Genomic DNA, 17,218 nt, shown 5'->3' on the forward strand with positions numbered 1-17,218 from the left:
ACCTGTGTCTCAGTTCTCCCATCTGTAAAAGGGACACACTCACTAAACATTAAGAAGACGCTTGGCGTCTTATCACTTATGACATTATAATATCTGTGGCCAGAGTGGGCACCTAATTGTCGGGGTGTGGGGTGGGGGTGGGGCAGTCATAGCCAAGATGGTATATGGAGTCAGTTTCTAGGGCATCTAAGGGAAGATGAAGAGCTTGGTGTAAGCTGTATGATTAGTGCTTGCCCTAAGCTTGGGATAGCCAATCACTGCCTGTGTGTCCTTTCCTGGGACCCAAGCCACAGACACCCCCCCCCCCGCCCCAACCCAGGCAGCATAGAGCATTTTGTTCTGCACACGGCACCGGCCTTGAACTTGAAGGAGGGGCTTAGGTCCAATCCTTACAGTTGAATGAATCACACGGCAGACTTTGTTCAGAATCCTCCACCTCTCTGAGACTTGGTTTCCCTAATAAGGAACATTTTCAACAGCCGTTAGGTACTAGGTGTCAACGGCCCTTTAAAAACCTAAGGCACTGTTTAAATGCAAAGCATTTTCTAAGGCATTATCCAAACACCTGCTGCTAACTGCCCCCCCCCAAAGCAGCACCTTGTTGGGAAAAACAAACAAAATAGGCATTTTAAAGATAAGCTCTCTTGTTTGAGGGGTTCTTGTGTCATCCACTGGTTGGTTCCTGCTGCTTCTTGTTTGCTTATCTATTTATATCTTTTCTTTAAATGTGTCTGAGTGTTTTTCCTCGTGTGTGTGTGTGTGTGTGTGTGTGTGTGTGTGTGTGTGTACCATGTGCTTGTCTGGTGCTCACAGAGACCTGGGAGTGTGAGATCCCCTGGGATTGGAATCACAGACTGTTGTGAGCTGCTGTGTGGGTGCCTGGAACCAAACCAAACTCCTCTGCGGAGCTTGGGACTGGTGAGCCATCCATCTCTCTATGCCCACCACTCCCTGACCACTTAGCATCAATGAAGGGTTCCTACGACGACGATGACGTGATGTTGCGTTGATGTGGTAATCTTTACTGGGTTACATGTGATGACATCATCCGAAGTTTCATTCTGGCTTTCTTCTAGAACAGTCGGAATGTTTTCTTCGCTGTTAGGGGTGGTGCTGTGAGACGGTTGTTCGTAACAGAAGTCTTGTAAGCAGAAATGATTGGCCCTAAAGAGAATGTCTTGTCCACATTCATTGAATTTTTCTTGAGAGCCAGAACACGCTCTGTCTAGCGCTTGCTGACAAAGGCCTCACTCTTGAGGGTGTTGGAAAAGCAAGACAAGCGATCTGGGTCCTTGGGTGACAGTATGGTGGGAGAGCCCTCTTACCTACCTGGGACACAGATTGTTTTGTGAGAGAAAAATTACCTTCTACCCTGTTGAGCCAATTGAGTGTTAAGAAATCTCTATTAGAAGGGGTTACTTACTTATTTACTTAACGAAGCAGAGTTGGGGATTGACAAAGCTATTTTAATAGAAGTGGAAGCACCAGGGCTAGGAGAAAGACAGGCACTCAGAAGGGCAAGCCAGAGAGGCCAGAGCGCGAGGGCATGGGTGTGCGCTTATCAAAGAAGAGTTACCATTGAGATGTAATATGAATAAATCAATAAAGTTAAAAAAAAAAAAAAAACAAGAGTCACAGAAAGGCGGGCGTCTGAAGTGTGGGCCCGGACTCCTCAATGGGGGGGGGGTGGTCACTTGGAGGCATTTAATCTATCGTTCTGATTATTTACTTGTAGTGAATGTCCCTCAAGAAGGCAGAAGTTTTTGACACATGTTTCTATCTCTAGGCCAGCCACAAGACGTATCAAATGTCTAAGATGTTCCCTATTTCTCATTATTTACTTTACTTTAATTTTATTGTGTCTTGAGACAAAAATCTCCCCTAGAGCCCATGTTGGCTTGGAACGCATATATAGCCCATTCCAACCTCTAACTTGTGGCAACCCTCCTGCCTCAGCCTCCCAAGTGCTAAGATTACAGGCATGACATCTGGTGACGATTATTTTGAAAACAAAAAAAAAGCCTCCAAACCAAAAAACGTATTAACAGGCCCAGGTACTCATTTTAGATTTGAAGGCTGGGTCTGCATTGATCTTAGAATCATTGTCTCAAAGTAATTTCATTAAGAAATTCCCTGCATGTACTCAGACTTATTCCTCACGAGCATTTGCATCATTTCCCTCTGCCTTGTACCATCATGGCGGATGAAGCCTTATTCTAGTCCTAAAGAAGGTCAAGTGGAGGAAGAATGAAGCAGAACAACAATAAAAAATTGTTCTATCTAGAAGGAGCCATAGATCTCCAGTTCTGACCCTGGCCTGGGGGAAGGGGTCAGGAAGTCGCAGGGAACCACAGGCTTGCAACACAAGTGCCCAAATGAATTGCCATGAGCCCCCAGCTCTTGGTGGAGTTGGTAAAGCATGGACTCTACTTTCTTGGGCTTCTGGTTGCCAGGAAAACTGACTGACTGTGGGCGACCCACTAGCTTCCTTGTCAGTTTGCAAGCATTCCCCAGAAGTTTCACGGAGCCTACTACTTTCAAGATGTCCCCGGTGGTCCACCTCTCTCTGGAATGCGGTTCTGGGAAGACTCAGAATTGCACTTCAGGATGTTTAGCTGAGCAGATGGTTTGGAATGTGAGCACTGAAACGCCTCCTTTGAAGAGCCAAGAGCTACGGGAGTCTAACAGGTAAGGGATGGGGGTGGGGGTGGGGAAGCAGAAGGGGGTGAGACATGGACAATGAGTCAGGGACATTTTGCCAAGTAGCCAATAGGTGGGGAGCCAGAATAGAGAGGAGAGGTGGCCTCACTTTGTTATATCGCTGGCCCACGTCTTGGGCCAGTGCCGGGAGGGAAAGCACTAGTTGCAGATGCGCCCACCCTCAACCTTACAGCTCACCAGATATTGCTGCCTCTCACATAAAAACCCGGAGCGCTAAGCTGCCAGGACTGTTTAAACCCAAGGAGCTGTGACCAGAAACAGGCTGGTTCTGGGGACATGTTGGGGAGGCTGCAGCAGCTCCCACTAGACCCTCTTGGCTCTGAGGTGGTGCCTGAGACTGAGCAGCAAACAGTGGCCTCAACTCACCTCTGCCTCTTGCTTCTCCCTAGCAAGAGAAGCTTAGAAGAGTCCTGCAACTCCTTACCAGGAGCTGGGGCTGCCTCTGAGCTGGAAACAAATGCCTTCAAGCCACATAAATCAATGAAAATTAGTAGGAGTCAAAGTAAAGATCCATCCTTCACCACTTGGATGTTTGAGCCAAGGTTCTTCTCGGTGATTTAGAGCCGTATAATTGAGTGATCTGATCCCACTTGCCTTTTTTTTTTTCCCCCCTCCCATCCTCTTTCCTTTCAGACAAAATCCTCTCCTATGAGGCAGGTTTTCACTGGCCTTTAGCTCCTTTGGCTGGAGCAGGTGTGCTCACCTGTCAGCTTGACACCCTGATGGATCTCTGAGGTATGGTCTCCTCCCTGCCCGCCCCTAAATGAATAGTCTGCCCCAGGCTAGGTATGAGTTGTGGGTGGGAGATACCATTCTTCATTGCTGCTCTCTCCTGTCCTTGCAGAAGTGTCAAGGTGTGGCTGCTAAGGCCACACCGAAAGGTCACATCATCCTGGAATGCAGACCGAAGAGAACCTTTGGCCTCTGAACTGAAGATGGGTAACAACGTAAAGATTTCTCACCTTCACAACCTCTGCCAGACTGAGAACACAATCCACCAGCTGAGTGATGTATAAGGCAAGACCCAGAGAAATTAGGAGCTTGGATTCACATCAAAACACACACACACTTCCAGGGATAGCCAGGGCTATACAGAGAACCCTGTCTCAAATAAATAAATAAATAAATAAATAAATAAATAAATCAATCAACCAACCAAACACACACGCACACATGCACACACACTCACCAACTCGTGGGGTGCGGTGGCTTATGTCTTTAATCCTAGCACTAGGGAGGCAGGTGGACCTCTGTCAGTTTGAGGCCAGCCTGGTCTGCAAAGTGAGTTTCAAACCAGAGCTACGTAGTGAGACTCTGTCCAAAACAAAACAAAACAAAACAAACCCAAGTGTTGGGAAGCGGTAGAATGCTCACCCTGTGTGCTTATGATAGTTTTATGTCAACTTGTCACAAGCTAGAGTCATCTGAAAGGAGGGAACCGCAACTAAGAAAATGTCTCTATAAGATCTGGTTGCATGGGGCTGGAGAGATGGCTCAGAGGTTAAGAACACTGGCTGCTCTTCCAAAGGTACTGAGTTCAATTCCCAGAAACCATATGGTGGCTCACAACCATCTATAGTCAGTTCTGGTGCCCTCTTCTGGTCTGCAGGCACACATGCAGACAGAACACCCTATGCGTAATAAATAAATAACAAATCTTTAAAAGAAGAGGAGGAGGAGGAGAAGGAGGAGGAGGAGGAGGAAGAAACAATGACTAGAGCACACCTACTCTGAAGAAGAAAGAGACATAACTATGTGGTATGGTGCTACCAGGTTCAAGTGCAGCCTCAGCCACCTATCAGCTCTGCTTCTGGGAAATTCCTTGAGTTTCATTATCCTTCAACATAAATGGTCATTATTATAATTCTTGCCACAGGGTGGCTCTGAGATTCAAAGGAAATAATGGATGAGAACCCACTTAGCAAATCAGTGTATACGCAGGAAGAAGTCAGGTGTGGTGGTGTGCACCTGAAAACCCAGTGCTAGGAGCTTGTCCTAAAAACCAAAGCAAACCAAAACAAAAAAATGGAAAAGCAATAAAGGAGAATTCTTGATGCTGACCTCTGGCCAACCCCACAGACACACAGATACACATGTGCAGGCACAAACACACACATACAGGCCCAGACAGACAGACAGACAGGCACACACACACACACACACACACACACACACACACACACACACAGATAGACATACACACACAAGCACATGGACACATACATGCACAGACAGGTACACACACAAAGAGACACATACACAGAGACACACACGGGCACACATGCACACACACCACACATACACAGAGACACACACACGGGCACACATGCACACACACCTACACACACAGAGAGACACATACACAGAGACACACACATGGGCACACATGCACACACACCACACATACACAGACACACACACGGGCACACATGCACACACACCACACATACACAGACACACACACGGGCACACATGCACACACACCTACACACACAGACACACACACGGGCACACATGCACACACACCACACATACACAGAGACACACACACGGGCACACATGCACACACACCACACATACACAGAGACACACACACGGGCACACATGCACACACACCTACACACACAGACACACACACGGGCACACATGCACACACACCACACATACACAGAGACACACACACGGGCACACATGCACACACACCTACACACACAGACACACACACGGGCACACATGCACACACACCACACATACACAGAGACACACACACGGGCACACATGCACACACACCTACACACACAGACACACACACGGGCACACATGCACACACACCTACACACACAGACACACACACGGGCACACATGCACACACACCTACACACACAGACACACACACGGGCACACATGCACACACACCACACATACACAGAGACACACACACGGGCACACATGCACACACACCTACACACACAGACACACACACGGGCACACATGCACACACACCACACATACACAGAGACACACACACGGGCACACATGCACACACACCACACATACACAGAGACACACACACGGGCACACATGCACACACACCTACACACACAGACACACACACGGGCACACATGCACACACACCACACATACACAGACACACACACGGGCACACATGCACACACACCTACACACACGGACATTCTTTTATCCAAGTACAAGCACCGTGATCATCTCAAAGGAATTCCTTCCTCTCACCCAGCCTTTCAGCCTCTTCCAAACATAGGGACTAGCATACTATGAAATGTGCCATGGCTCTTCAGAATAAAAGTCCTGCCCTTAACTTGCAGTGTTTGCCAATTTCCTTGGTGTAAATACTCTTACCATGTCTCATTCCCAGACTCCCTTCATGGAAGACAATCAGAGTGAGCGAGCTGTGAAGTAACAGCAGCATAAAGCATTTAGCCTATATATACACGTCACATCAGAAATGACCCCCAAAGGTAAGACAGGTTTCACAACGTGATTAGGAAGGAACAATATATCATACTTATTTTTAATTGTGCATATGCACAGAGGTGCATGCACATGAGTGTAGGCCTAAGAGTTGTGAACCACTTGACATGGGTGCTGGGAGTCAGGTTTGGGTCCTTTGGAATATCTGCTGTTACCTGGTGAGCCATCTCCAGTTCTATTCTACAGTGTTTTTCTTTCTTCCTCCCTTTCTTTCTTTCTTTCTTTCTTTCTTTCTTTCCTTTTTAGACTATTTTACATGGATGAGTGTTTTGCCTGTATGTATGTATGTATGTATGTATGTATGTATGTATGTATGTATGTGTGTGTATACTGTGTGCATGCCTGGTGCCTGAGGTCGGAAGAAGACCTCAGATCCCTGAAAGATTCCCTGGGATGAGAATTACAGACAGCTAGTTGAGAGCCACCAGTGGGTGCTGGGGATTGAACTTGTGTCCTCTGTAAGAGAAACACGTGTTCTTAATCTCAGAGCCACTCTCCAGCCCCTGGTATTTATTTTAAAATACAATATACTTAGTTTTAACTTTCACAAGTTTCAGTAAAACAATTGCTTTAAAAAAAAACTCTCGAGTATTTAACATTTGGTATTCACGAGTCAGAATGACAGCTCTAGGCCACCCCTAGTGACCCACAACTGCACATGCAGACAGACAGACAGACTGTAGCCTGGAAGCAGAGATGCCAAATGTCGCTTTGATATGTTGTCTTTTTTCTATTCCAGAAACAAGAGTTGCACAAGATACAGTACACTGAGCTGAAAATGGTTATTTATTTCAATCTTAAAGATTTCTAAACTGGAAATGCTCATATGTAACCAGAAACATGAACCTGTCTGGAGCTGCTTTTTAGGACATGACACTAGTCAGGAGCATGTTGGGAAGTGGACGACCGACTTGAACAAAGTTTAAGAAGAGTGGTTTTACTGGTTTTTTTTTTTGTTGTTTGTTTGTTTGTTTGTTTTTTGGTTTTTCGAGACAGGGTTTCTCTGTGTAGACTTGGCCATCCTGGACTCACTTTGTAGACCAGGCTGGCCTCGAACTCACAGCGATCTGCCTGCCTCTGCCTCCCAAGTGCTGGGATTAAAGGCGTGCGCCACCACGCCCGGCCCTGTTTGGTTTTTTTTGAGACAGGGTTTCCTTTTGTATTCCTGGCTGGCCTCGAACTCACGGAGATCCTCCTGCCTCTGCCTCCCGAGTGCTGGGATTAGAGGCATGTGCCACCACGCCCGGCTTACTGTTTTTTAATTTAAAAATTTTTTTTCTTTTGAGACAGGGTTTTACTGTGTGGCCCCTGACTGGCCTGCAATTGTATTTGTAAACGTGGCTGGCCTTGACTTCCCACAGATCCGTCTGCCCCTGCCTCCTGAGTACTGGGACTAAAGGTGTACACCATCACGCCTTGCTGAGGAGAGTTTAATAAAGTCACATTTACAAAAACCACAGGCAAGGATTCAGAGAAGTCTCTAGAGAAAAAGTCAGCCAGAGAGGAACCCATCGTCTGTTCCAGGCCTGCAGGAAGGGGAAGCTCCCAGGGGAAAGAAGACTGCTGCCTCACAGGAGCTGTGGTCTTTAATTGATGAACCCAGACTCTGTCATCCTGAGTCCAGGCAGAGCAGGAAGCTGCCACGTAAAGACTGTGGCTGTGGTCCCTGTGTCTTAGTATCTGCCAGGAACTTTCTTCATGATAGAAACACACTTTCCAGGCCCTTTCTAGAAACTTCAGGTAAAGCCACTCTCTCTCTGGTTTTGGAGACAGGGTCTCACTCTGGTCGGCTTGGAACTCATCACTATGTAGATCAGGCTGGCCTTGAGTTTACAGACGTCAGCCTGCCTCTGCCTCCCAGGGATGAGGTTGAAGGTGTGCGCCACTGTGCTTGGCTTCTCCCTGTCTATTTTGGAGACAGGGTCTTGCTATGCACCTCAGGATGGGCCGGCCTGGAGCTCGCTATGTAGCGAACCTGCTGAAGAAATACACAAGACAGCGAGTTCATCTGTTTGTTTACAACCAAGAGTAAAATGGCTGGGATAGGAGGACGCAAAGGCAGGGATATTATCCACCTCATTGTAAGTAGTAACTTCACACATATGAAGACAAATGCTTCAAAAAGGCTGTTTTGCATTGGTGAGGCACCTCAGAGAGTAAAGGTGCTTTCTGCGAAGCCTGACATATGGTCATAGGAGAGCACCAACTCTTACAGTTGCCTTCTGCCCTCCACATCCGTTGCGGCGTGTGCACAAGCTAAATATTAATAAAGGTGACTTTTTTCTTCTTCCCTCTTTCCTGTCCCTCTGTCCTTCCTCACCCAAACCTCTCTTTCCCTCCCTCTCTTCCTCTCTCCCTCTTTTTGCCCTTCTTTGTGTTTCATTATGTTGCAGAGTCTGGTCTCAAATTCCTAGGCTTAAGCAAAGCTCATGTCTCAAGACTTCAGAGCTTCAAAGCTCCTGCGACTACAAGCACCGGGCCATTGCAACTAGTTACAATGTAATGTCTGGTTGAGCACATCTGCCTGCTGGGCTAAGGCCTGGGAAGTAGGGGAAGTGATGCCATTGGCCTAAGGGCTACCCTCTGTGACACGCAGTGACGTGAGTACCAGAGCTGACTTTTCCAAGCTCTAAGGGAACCAGGATGATAAGAAAAAGCAAAATCCCTGGTCTTTCTTCTTCACTTCTTGCCTCTTGTTCTTTTCCTTCTACCAAAATGCATTTCCTGTGCGTCCCAATCTTCCAGCAGCAAGCCAGAATTTACTCCTCCGATACCTGCTTCACCTTCTCTCCCAAGGCCAACGTGGGCTTGTGGAACACCTGCCCTTAAAGCTTCTCTACCAGAGGAAATCTTTATGGAAAATCCCTAATTCCCCACAACCTCGTCTGCATGCGTCTTGCCTTTGTTTCCTTAGTCTCATTCCTATATCCAGGATGCTGCAGAAAACCAATTATCCCCCAAAAGGAAAACATTGCCAGCTAAGCCACAGGCTGCGATGGGGGGCTCTGGCCACAATGGAACTCCCTCCCCATTGGTAACACCTTCTGCCAATGGTTTGGAAGGCACAGCTCTGGGAACTGCTCCCAGCCCAGGACATGACATAGGAGAAGATGGTCACAAGGACAAAGGGTCATGGTAATGGCCACTTAAGGATAGACAGAAGCTAGACAGGCCCCTTTTCCGGTTAGTAGGAAGCCTCACTCGGCTAGTGCCAGGAAGCAGGTGAAGTTAACCCTCATCTCCTTACAGACTAGACTGACAGACTCCCGAAGGCTTGGGAAGGAAACCTGAGGCGGGAGGGGAGCAGCTGTGGCCTTTCTCCCTGGCTCCTTGGTCCATTGCCTGATATAATAAGAGAGCCTGACCCTAGGAACGTCCCCACTAATTCTGCACGGGACGCTGCTGTGAGCCAGCGAGTAGCTGCCCGTGATGCATGTGCACTGTGGCCAATGCACAAAGGAAGATGAGTCAAGAAGGCATGGACACAAGTCTTTGTTAGGGGCCAAAGAAATCTGAGAAGTGAGTTCTGGAACAACAGTCCCTAGGCCTCCAGAGGCTTCCCTTACTGCCTGCAGCGGGGACTTTCACATCTAGGAAGCAGAGGTTGTGACTTGAGAATTCCTTAGGTATGTTTTGCATAAAACAGGCCTCTAAAGTCCAAAAGTTGCCCGCCCCCCCCCCCCCCCCCCCAGTGTTCCACAGCCAGGGGACAGTCCCTCCTTCTCTATTTTCTGAGAGAAAACAGAAACCATGTGAGTCTCCGGATTCCTAGCTGGTAAAGTCCCATCCCATGGCACTCACAGTACCATAAACAACAGGGGCTGTGGAACAGTTCACAGCTTACGAAGGATTCTTCAAATACGTAACCATGTTTAATTTTTAGAACAAATCTGTGAGATAAAATGAGGCAGGTGAATTAGCACTTTACAAACAAGAAGTGAAGCTGAGGGCTGGAGATATGGCTCAGTGGTTAAGAGCACTGACTGCTCTTCCAGAGGACCTGGGTTCAATTCCCAGCACCCACATGGTGGCTCACAGCCATCTATAATGTGATATAGTGCCCTCTTCTGGAGTGCAGGCATACATGCAGGCAGAGCACTGTATACATAATAATAAAGAAATAAATCTTTAAAACAAGCAAATAAACAAACAGGGGCTGGAGAGGTGGCTCAGAGGTTAAGAGCACTGCCTGATCTTCCAGAGTTCCTGGGTTCAATTCCCAGCACCCCCATAGCAGCTCACAACTGTCTGTAATTCCAGTTCCAGGGGGTTTGACACCCTCACACAGGTATGCACACAGGCAAAACACCTATGCACATTAAAAAAAAAAAAAAAAAAAAAAGAAATCATAAAAAAGAAACAAAGTTGAAAGAAGTTAAATAATTTGCCTTAGCTCACAAGAGTCTTAAGCAGAGCAGGCAGGACTAGAGTTCAGGCCTCCTGGTCCCTAACACAGAGTCCTTTCCTGTATCTGCCATCTTCTTCAGATACTTGTAGCAGTTAGTCTGTCTGTCTTTATTTCTTTTTTCTTTCTTATTTTTGTCTCCATAAGAGATGGAGAGATGGCTCAGTGGTTAAGAGCACTGAATTCTCTTACAAAGGACCATGGTTCAATCCTAGTACCCATATGACGGCTCATAACCATCTGTAACTCTAGTTTCAGGGGACCGGATGGATGCCTTCTTTTGGCCTCCAGGGGTAACAGGCAAGCACACGACACACATATGTATATGCAGGCAAAATACACACACACATGAAATAAATACATAAACTTTAAAAAGCTAACTTTTTTTTTGTCTCCTGATAGACATGTGTCCGCAGAACACAATCTTTGCTCTTTTTTTACTAGTATTACTCCAGCTACTGTGACGATACCTGGCATACAGTTTGTGCTTAAAAAAATTATGTTGAACGAGTGAATAAACGAAGCTGAATGTGCTACCTGAAGGTGGGGCTCTAACTTGGATTTCTTGGCATTTCTCAAAAACAGTAACCCAATAGGATTAGTAAAATGTAATTGGTAAGAAGAAGAAGAAGAAAAAAATGACCTAACATCCATTGGACATGACGACTCAGGAAGTCACCACCTTCAAGGTAATTTGTTCCAAGGACAAGGGTCTCCCAAGCTGCTCCCAGAATTCTCAGGACTGGCTCTATTCTTAGCCCTTCTTGTTACCTTCAGATGCCCCTCAGCCCCAGGGTGAAGACATTTGCCCAGAAGTCCAGGCTGTGTTGTTTTGATTTAGGAAGAAGGCCCTCAGGAGTCTCAGAACAATGCCTTGTATCTCCTTGTGTCCCCACTGCCACCAGAAATCATTAAATGGTTTGTTTCTCTTGGCAGCCTCCACCCAACGGTTCCCCATGTGTGTGTTGCTTTCTTCAATTTTCCCCTCTACAAAATCTGGTCATGTTTAATAACAATAAATCAGAGAGGAGATCGCAGCCCGGAAGAGAAATCCGGGGCAGGCAGTGTTTCCACATCTGGGGCCCATTCGGGTCGAAGTGATGACAATGTCTAATAAATGTTAATGGAGAGCCTCCTCAGATTCATATGCTCCAGCCATAATTTACCCTGTCTCCACGCCAGATGACCTTTTGGAACATCCAGAATACACCCGTCATAGCACCAGCTACAGCCCAGGATTATTTCCTGCATACAAAGTGGAAGCAAAAAGGGGTTTGTTGTTAATGTTTGCATATCTCCATTTTCCATGCTCTGAGTTTTTCTTCAAGGGCACCCACAAAGCCTTCAGGGCCTCTTCTTCTCCCACACCCTAGTGACCAGAGGCAAGGAGTCTTGGCGAGGGATGTTACTCTGTACTTCTGAGGAGATCTCCTTGGCACTGGCCCCAAAAGAGATGAGTGATGGAGCTGGACATCCAAACTGCTCCCTTTTCTGGCTCCTGAAAGCCTCTGTGGATTCTCCTTGCCCATAATACCATATGAGCCGTGCCACCCACACGCCTCCCTTCTAACTCAGCAATCTGCAAGGCCGGCTTTGGTTCGTGTTTGTTTGTTTTGTTTTGTTTTTGTTTTTGTTTTGTTTTAGCTTTTCTTTTCCTACAGCTGTCATCTATATAAGCCTAAAAGCCCTCTTGCTTTGCCCTGCTCTGGCTTCACTGCTCACTTTGACTAGATGCTAGCCAGCATCGGACAGTCTACGTGTCTAAATTAACACACTGCCTCTCCTGAACACAACTGGCCTCTGCTCTAATTTCCTCCTCTCTTCCTCCTCCTCTTCCTCATCTCCTTCCATGTTTCTCCTTCTCTGCGCTGAGGAGCAAACCCTGGTCCTTGTACAGGCTAGGCAGGTGTTCTGCCACTGAGCTACACCCTCAGCCTAGAGTGTATCTGTATTGAGACAGGGTCTCGCTGTATAGCTTGGCTGGATGGGAACTCTCTATGTAGACCAGGGTGGCCGTGGGCTCAGGAAGATCTGTCTGCTTCTGCCTCTTGAATGCTACGATTAAAGGCGTGAGCCACCACTTCCAGCTAGCTTTCCCACTCTTTCAATACAGAAGCACAAATAGTAAAAATGCCTTAACACCTTTTCCCCATTACCTGCCTCCCCTTCCATCAGGCAATATGATTATCAAATTTTCTATTATAATATCCCCCCCTCTCTTTCTCTCTCTCTCTCTTTGTGTAACATAGACCTGGCTGTCCTGGAACCCTATTTGTAGATCAGGCTGTCATCAAACTCACAGAGGCCTACCTGCCTCTGCCTCTAAGTGCTGGGATTAAAGGTGTGGATTACCACACCCAGCTTCGTAATCTACTTTTATTTCCCACTGCCACCCTACACTTCAGGCCTTTTCCCATTAGTATGAAATTGCCTTCCAGCCAGTCCCATTCTGCTAAACCAAGCCTGAACACAACAATCATATACACCATCCTGAGATGCTGTTCCTGCTGCTCCACCCCTGCCTGCTGTATATCCCAGGTTGGCCTGTGACATGGTATACATATTGTCTTAGCTACTTTTCTACTGCTGTGAAGAGACACCAGGACCAAGGCAATTTGTAAAAGAAAGCATTTAATTGGGGGCTTGCTTATAGTTCCAGAGGGTGGCCATCATGGCAGAGAGTATGGGCATCATGGCAGAGAGTATGGACATCATGGCAGAGAGCATGGGCATCATGGCAGAGAGCATGGGCATCATGACAGAGAGCATGGCAGCAGGCAAGTAGGCGTGGCACTAGAGCAATACCTGAGATCTTACATCTGATTGGAGAGTTGGAGAAAGAGAGGAGGAGACTGAACCCTGGTGTGGAGTTTTGAAACCATAAAGCCCACTTTGTAGTGTTGCCTTCAGGCAATGAAGGATGCCTGACCTTCATCTTTTGGGCAGGTGAGGAAGGACATTTAGAAAGCCCGGTGATGGTCTATAGAAATACCAAATTACTTCCATCACTTAGTTCTCTGTCAGTAGAGAACAAACCATTGGAAATGCAGGGACACGCCTTCTCAGTGTAAGGAAAGGGACCCCAACAATCAGGAAACTTAGAATTGGAGTTATGGACAGTTGTGAGGTGCCATGTAGGTGTTGGGAATAGAACTTGGGTCCCCTAGAAGATCAGCTAGTGCTCTTAATTAGTGATCCATCTAGCCATCCCCTGTTGCGGCTGTGATAGAAGACCTAATGTAGTCCAAGCTGGCCTAGAACTTGCTATGTTACTGGATTGACTTGGCCCTAAGACACTATTTTGTTTTTGTTTTCCATAGTCAGGGTTTCTATTGCTGCAATGAAAAACCATGACCAAAAAGCAAGTTGGGGAGAAAAGGCTGTATTTGGTTTATACTTACATACTGCTGTTGGTTATTGAAGGAAGTCAGATGAGGAACTCAAACAGGGCAGGAATCTGGAGGTAGGAGCTGATGCAGAGGCTTTCTTACAGAGCCAGCCCAGGGATAGCACCACCCACAATGGGGCTGGGCCCTCCCCCATTGGTCACTAATTGAGAAAATGCCTTACAGCTGGGTCTCATAGAGACATTTCCTCAACTGAGGCCCCTTCCTCTCTGATGATTCAGGCTTGTGTCAAGTTGACACGAAACCAACCAGTACATTTTTCTTTGCTTTGGGACAGCTGTATTCCTAGCTGGCCTGGAACTTGCTAAATTCACCAGGCTGACCCTGAACTCACAGAGATCTGCTAAGATGCTGGCATCATCGTGTCTTGGATGGCCTCTCACTTTATTCTTCAGTGTTTTACATAATTAGGTCCCACATTTGCAAATTGCAATGAGTGCTGAACATGTGTGTCCACTCAAATCCAGACATCAAGACCTTAGCCCCTAGGGGACACTATTAGGCGGCAGGACAGAGCCTCTCTGAATGGTTTTAATGCCTTTCAGAAAGAATGAGGCTCCAAAGAGCTAACTCACCCTTTCTGCCGTGTGAGCACACAACTAGAAGCTGAGTGCCATTTGAAGAGGAAGCAAGCCCTCCTCAGACCCTACCTAACTTTTCAGACACTGGTCTCAAACATTTCTGCTTATCAGCCACCCAGTCAGCAGCCCTGTAGTTGCAGAAAGTGCACTGAGATCACAGGCCTAAGGCCAGATTTATATAGAGTCAAGCCCATCCCTTCACCTAGCTTACTGACACACTGTTATCGCTTATTTAACATTCACTTTGAGTAATGACACAATGACACAGAGATGATTGACAGTTGCCCTGCCCCATTGGAAACATTTACAGACAACCAAAAGTTTCTCTGTGACAACCAGGGCTACATGGAGGAACAACCCTCCATGAGAGAGAGAGAGGAGAGAGAGAGAGAGAGAGAGAGAGAGAGAGAGAGAGAGAGAGAGAGAGAGAGAAAAGAAGAAGAAGAAGAAGGAGAAGAAGAAGAAGAAGGAGAAGAAGGAGAAGAAGAAAGAATTGCAAATTGCAGTAAAAGTGCAGACAACTAGAGATTGAGGGAACTGCTCTAGAATACTGGAGTCAGGCTCTCAACTCTGACCTCACAACTTAACTTTTTTTTTTTTAACTTAAAAAAAGTGTGTGTGTGTGTGTGTGTGTGTCTGCAATGTGTGTGCAGGTGCTATAGGAGGCCAGAAGATGTCAGACCCCTGGAGCTGGAATTACAGGGGGTGGTGAGCCGCCTAGTGCGGGTGCTGGGAACCAAAACTTCCATCTCCACGGCCCCACCCGCTTTCTCATTTTCTAATTCTACCAGAAGAACCCACAGCCTAAGAGGCTAAAGGGACCCGTTACAGCCAATGACACTTTGCAAAGAGACACTTCTGTGAGAGCATCTCCATTCTATTGGCTCAAGTAGATATCAAATAAACCTGGTATATGTGTTGGTCATTTCTTTTAAAAATAAACTGAGCCAGGGTCTTTAATATAGCGTGGCCGCTAACCCTCGAACGCCTTATGATGTAATAGCAGACAATCCTGAATTTCAGACCGTCCTGTCTCCACCTCCCACGTGCTGAGGTTACAGGTGTGCCTTGCCACATCTGGTTTTATGCAGTGCCTGGAATAGAACCCAGGGTTTTGTGTGGTGCTAGGCGAACGCTGTACTGATTGAGCTACGTCCCTGGCCACTCTCACGTGTTTGCAGTTAAGCGTTCCTTCTGGTGAGCCCCCTTCCATTTGAACCACAGAGTAAAATGCTGTATGATTTAGGTCAGGTGCAGTGAAAAGATCAGCAGAACAGGCGCTTGAAGAAGCGTGCTAGTCCACATTAGTGCAAATAAAGCTGCGTGACGGAATATCCCAAACTCTCAGTGGCTCACAACATATACCTCTTGCTCACACATCTGTGGACTGTTCGCAGTGAGTTCTTGCGGGGGTGGGGGTGGGGGGTGGGGGTGGCATTGTGAATCTTGTCCATGTCTACTCTATGTGGTTTCTCATTCTGGGACTCAGGACGAATAGACAGGAGAAGGTTCTTGTCGTGGTAAATGGTAGAACTGCAAGTCGCCTTTAGAGTTAAAAAGCCCCTGCTCACATCCCACCGGTCAGAGGAAGTCACATAGCCAGGCCCATCGTCAACGGAGTGAGACTATTTACTTCTCCCATGGAGGGGCATAATAGCGCATGAATGCTTGCTGAACAACACATCCCACCACAGGGAGCTCGTGGCGTTTCCTTCACAAGTGGCCTTTACAGATAGAAGAGGTTGTTATCTGTCTGGGCTCCTCTGGGTACCATACCACCTAAGGAGGACCGGAAGACATGACTTCTTAAAGATGCCTATTTTGGTACAAGGGCCGTGTAATTTGTGTTTGATACCTGGTTGCCACTGAAGTCCCTTTTTTCTTTTCCACCAGAGCTGAGCCATGGGGGTCATTTCTTAGCTGGGGCTTAATATCAGAGTCTCTGTGTGATTGTATACAAGTGACAGTCACACAGCAAACATAAATACGGAAGAGGCTCTGATATCATCATCAGGGAACAGTATTCCTGCCATCAGACCAGCTTTGTCTGCCACCGCAGTGCAGTTAACTCCGGAATGAAATTGGAAAGCTAACTGACGGTCAGAGGGGACCTGGAAGATGTTCATTTGTAACACAGAGACAGGCAGGGCACAGTGAAACGTTACGCCAACAAACAGGTTTTGCCACAGGCTAAATAAATGCGAATGTCTTTAAATTTGAATGCACTGGAATGGAGAGAGACACGCCAGGTGCGTGGGTGAATTCATACCTCAGTTGTTTGGCTCTCAGGATTTCATCCCCTCCTGTAAAAACTTCTCCCGTCTGTGTACCCCAGGGTACTGTCCTTCCTTCCTCTCTCCCCTCCCCAAATATCTGCCATCAAGAACTCTTTAGGTAGATGTCACTTGAAGTGAAGTTACCAGACCAGAGTGGCTGGTCTCGGGTGGTAGATACTACTGAGAAATACATAAATGCTTCTCCATACTGGCTGAACCCAAATCCCTGGTGATGAGACGAGGGCAGATAGTCCTGGGGAACTGTTCATATGAGTTCTCCAGGGGGATAATTCATGCACACACATTGCCGATAGAGAATAT

The sequence above is a fragment of the Acomys russatus genome, chromosome 16, assembly GCF_903995435.1.
Source record: "Acomys russatus chromosome 16, mAcoRus1.1, whole genome shotgun sequence".
NCBI lineage: Eukaryota > Metazoa > Chordata > Mammalia > Rodentia > Muridae > Acomys > Acomys russatus.